The following is a 5,000-nucleotide window of genomic DNA, read 5'->3' as shown; positions in this document are numbered from 1 at the left end:
ACCCACATTGCCATTTCTCTGAGCGTGTGCTGCGAGCTTCAACGAGAAACATTCGGCGCGAAACTGTCGAGCGGCCGGCCGTCGCGCGCCGCACCTGTACGAGAAACATTTTCCTCTGACGTTGCATCGGAATAATTATTATAATTCATTACTATACATACATACATACATACATACATACATACATACATACATACATACATACATATTATTAATAAATATAATTGTTTTTTTTGTTTTTTCTTTTCTTCAAATAAACCCACATTGCCATTTCTCTGAGCGTGTGCTGCGAGCTTCAACGAGAAACATTCGGCGCGAAACTGTCGAGCGGCCGGCCGTCGCGCGCCGCACCTGTACGAGAAACATTTTCCTCTGACGTTGCATCGGAATAATTATTATAATTCATTATTATACATACATACATACATACATACATACATACATACATATTATTAATAAATATAATTGTTTTTTTTGTTTTTTCTTTTCTTCAAATAAACCCACATTGCCATTTCTCTGAGCGTGTGCTGCGAGCTTCAACGAGAAACATTCGGCGCGAAACTGTCGAGCGGCCGGCCGTCGCGCGCCGCACCTGTACGAGAAACATTTTCCTCTGACGTTGCATCGGAATAATTATTATAATTCATTATTATACATACATACATACATACATACATACATACATACATACATACATATTATTAATAAATATAATTGTTTTTTTTGTTTTTTCTTTTCTTCAAATAAACCCACATTGCCATTTCTCTGAGCGTGTGCTGCGAGCTTCAACGAGAAACATATCTATCAATACAAATGTCTATGCAAAAAAAAGAAAACAAACAAAATCATATCAGTCAATAAAATAAATAATAATATTTTTTTACTACTACTACTACTACTACTAGTACTACTACGTGCTACTACTGCACGCCAATACACATACATAATAAAATGAAAAATCGTCTCTCTCTCGCTCGCTCTACGAGAAACATTCGACGTCCGCTCCAATGCCGACGCGGACTATTGCTCTCGGTATAGATGTGGAGCGAAACAGTCGTGCGCACAGCGTCGACTCGTTCTCGTTGCCGCGCGTCGTTCGTCTCAAATAGACACGAACGACGGACGAGAGAGAATGTGTTCTTGTTTTTGTGTTTGTGCGAAGTGTGAGAATATTATATACATATATTCGCGCATGGATGATATAGATATGGGTATGGATTTTCGGAGGAAATTATATCAAATTCGTATTTCGAATGCGAGACCGCCGAGATCTTTCCCAGCTCTCTCTCTCTCTGTGTGTGTGGTGTATAGTACATTTTATATATCTCTCTTGTGTCAACACAAAATAACAAAGAATATACATACTACTCCTCCTCATATTTTATATAATATAATATAAAATTATATTATAGCACCGCGTTCGCAGACCGTATGGTGATGTTACCAATCGACCAAGATTTGGGACCGTCTCCCCCGGTGTTATCTGTGATGTTAAAAGAATACGCTTCTAGGCACACCTCAACGCAGGGCGCCTAGCGTGTTCGACACGTGCGCGGTCGCCACGGCGACCGTATATGGAAAGAATGTATAAAAGAGGACGCACACGCGCCCATCGTCGAAACGGTGTGCGCAGCGTCGTGTTGGAATTTATCCCTCAAGCTCCGGGCGTTGATCGTATCTAGTGCGAATCATGCGTGTGTGTGCGCATGTAATTGCCAGCCGAGTTTTAATATGTTTACAATAACGTATTGAATAAAAATTGAGAAGTTGCGTTTAGATGAATGTTCAATTTTCAAATTGTCACAACATCGATCCCCGCCCGCGGGGTCGTGTTCGTTGCAGTTTTATGTCCCTCACAGTGGTCGAGCATCGTTGTACATCACCTCGTTGCGAGATCGTGACGGGACGGCCGCTCGTAGACCGGTCAAAGTTAGTCTATCGATATGAAGCGCGAACGTCGCGTCGCGTGCAAATTCGACGCGTTACGTTCACGCGTGTCGAGAAGGCGCGCGCGCAAGCGCGCGCCCCCCGACGCCGCCGAGCCAGCGGCTCGCCGAAGCCGCGTGACCGCGGTGTAGGCGTGTCGTTTGCGTAAGCAGCTCCCTGGTTGATCCTGCCAGTAGTTATATGCTTGTCTCAAAGATTAAGCCATGCATGTCTCAGTGCAAGCCGTATTAAGGCGATACCGCGAATGGCTCAATATATCAGTTTTGGTTCCTTAGATCTTACTCAGTTACTTGGATAACTGTGGTAATTCTAGAGCTAATACATGCAATCAGAACTCTGACCAGTGATGGGATGAGTGCTTTTATTAGATCAAAACCAATCGGCGGAGGGCCATGCGTCCGAAGTCGTTAATTTTGATGAATCTGGATAACTTTTGCCGATCGCACGGTCCAGTACCGGCGACGCATCTTTCAAATGTCTGCCTTATCAACTTTCGATGGTAGTTTCTGCGACTACCATGGTTGTCACGGGTAACGGGGAATCAGGGTTCGATTCCGGAGAGGGAGCCTGAGAAACGGCTACCACATCCAAGGAAGGCAGCAGGCGCGCAAATTACCCACTCCCGGCACGGGGAGGTAGTGACGAAAAATAACGATACGGGACTCTTACGAGGCCTCGTAATCGGAATGAGTACACTTTAAATATTTTAACGAGGAACAATTGGAGGGCAAGTCTGGTGCCAGCAGCCGCGGTAATTCCAGCTCCAATAGCGTATACTAAAATTGTTGCGGTTAAAAAGCTCGTAGTTGCATTTGTGCGCCGCGCTGTCGGTGCACCGCATCCGCGGTGATACTGACACGTCTGCGGAGCATATCGTCGGTGAGCCGGCGGTAAAACGCCGGTTCAATATCAAAATCCTATCGCGGTGCTCTTCGGTGAGTGTCGAGGTGGGCCGACAATTTTACTTTGAACAAATTAGAGTGCTCAAAGCGGGCTCAAAATGCCGCTTGAATATTTCGTGCATGGAATAATAGAATATGATCTCGGTTCTATTTTGTTGGTTTTCAGAACTCCGAGGTAATGATTAATAGGGATAACTGGGGGCATTCGTATTGCGACGTTAGAGGTGAAATTCTTGGATCGTCGCAAGACGAACATCAGCGAAAGCATTTGCCAAAGGTGTTTTCATCAATCAAGAACGAAAGTTAGAGGTTCGAAGGCGATTAGATACCGCCCTAGTTCTAACCGTAATTATGTCATCTAGCGATCCGCCGACGTTACTACAATGGCTCGGCGGGCAGCTTCCGGGAAACCAAAGATTTTGGACTCCGGGGGGAGTATGGTTGCAAAGCTGAAACTTAAAGGAATTGACGGAAGGGCACCACCAGGAGTGGAGCCTGCGGCTTAATTTGACTCAACACGGGAAATCTCACCAGGCCCGGACACCGGAAGGATTGACAGATTAACAGCTCTTTCTTGATTCGGTGGGTGGTGGTGCATGGCCGTTCTTAGTTGGTGGAGCGATTTGTCTGGTTAATTCCGGTAACGAACGAGACTCTAGCCTGCTAAATAGGCGTCGTCATTCAAGGTGTGCGCGACTCTCGGGGAGCGCAACTCACTGGCGACGTATTAAAATTCTTCTTAGAGGGACCGGCGGCTTCGAGCCGCACGAGATTGAGCAATACCAGGTCTGTGATGCCCTTAGATGTCCTGGGCCGCACGCGCGCTACACTGAAGGAATCAACATGTTCTCCCTGGCCTAGAGGCCCGGGCAACCCGTTGAAACTCCTTCGTGCTGGGGATTGGGGTTTGCAATTATCCCCCATAAACGAGGAATTCCTAGTAAGCGCGAGTCATAAGCTCGCGTTGATTACGTCCCTGCCCTTTGTACACACCGCCCGTCGCTACTACCGATTGAATGATTTAGTGAGGTCTTCGGACCGACACGCGGTGGCCTCACGGCCGTCGGCGTTGCTGGGAAGTTGACCAAACTTGATCATTTAGAGGAAGTAAAAGTCGTAACAAGGTTTCCGTAGGGGAACCTGCGGAAGGATCATTAACGTTGGTTTTTTCTTTTTGTTTTGTTGTTGTCAAAGACTCGCAAAAAAAGAAAAAAATACAAAAAACACGTGAATGATACGAATCAAAATCGAATCCGAGACGGTTGACTCTCTCTCGTCGATTCGCGACGTGTGCGTTGCGACACGCTTTGATTAGCGTTCGCTATCGCCTATTGATACTTTGAAATAATATTTTAATTTTTGTGTACAACCACGCAAATAAAAGAGATTTTCTTTCTTTTCATTTGTCGTACACGTTAATGATAAGTATTATTTTCAAATTTTTTTGTTTAATTTTTTCGCACCTTTTATATTTTCTCATACAAAAACACACACAAAAACAAAACGATTACCCTGAACGGTGGATCACTTGGCTCGCGGGTCGATGAAGAACGCAGTTAACTGCGCGTCATAGTGTGAACTGCAGGACACATTTGAACATCGACATTTCGAACGCACATTGCGGTCCGTGGAGAAATATCCAGGACCACTCCTGTCTGAGGGCCGGCTGCATAAAAACAAAAAGCCACACTGTTCGCGTGACGAGCGGCGATCGCTGCGACTCCGGTCGTAGCGCCGCATCTCTGTCGCGCGTGCAATTGACGGTTTCGCTAGGCCGCCGAGCGGCCGAACGATCCGTTCGAATATATGTTCGATTACGACTCGTCATCCGTATTGGCCGTGTTAAGCCACGTCTATACGATACTTTTGTCGCACAAATAAATTCTCCCCGCCGCACCGTGTCTCCCGCGGCACGGGTGCGCGTCGAGTCTTTACGCAACGACAACGACAACGACGACAACGACGTTCGCGTTTACGCGTCGCGCGTGTTTGCTCGCATCGTCCCGGTCCCGCATGGCGATCGCGCGACGGTCGGCGCCGGTGCGCGCGTCGACGTGTCTCGACGCTGTCGTTGAAAGTTGTCGCGTTCGGCTCAGTTTCTCTTACTCTCGCGAGAGGAAGCGAAACGCGCGCGCCCGCTGCTCTAGCGGT

At 46.9% G+C, this 5,000-nt stretch overlaps 2 non-coding genes across 2 annotated transcripts; both read left to right on the top strand.

Moving 5' to 3' along the window:
* Positions 1-2,100: 2,100 nt before the first annotated feature.
* Positions 2,101-4,006, top strand: LOC123719186. Its single transcript, XR_006755254.1, has one exon. It is a non-coding gene; the product is annotated as a small subunit ribosomal RNA (ribosomal RNA).
* A 351-nt stretch (positions 4,007-4,357) lies between these two features.
* LOC123719191 lies at positions 4,358-4,514 on the top strand. The gene has a single exon (XR_006755258.1). It is a non-coding gene; the product is annotated as a 5.8S ribosomal RNA (ribosomal RNA).
* Positions 4,515-5,000: the final 486 nt, after the last annotated feature.

This window comes from Pieris brassicae, unplaced genomic scaffold, assembly GCF_905147105.1.
Source record: "Pieris brassicae unplaced genomic scaffold, ilPieBrab1.1, whole genome shotgun sequence".
In the NCBI taxonomy this organism is placed as follows: Eukaryota; Metazoa; Arthropoda; class Insecta; order Lepidoptera; family Pieridae; genus Pieris; species Pieris brassicae.
This window is presented reverse-complemented; position numbering and strand designations above follow the sequence as displayed.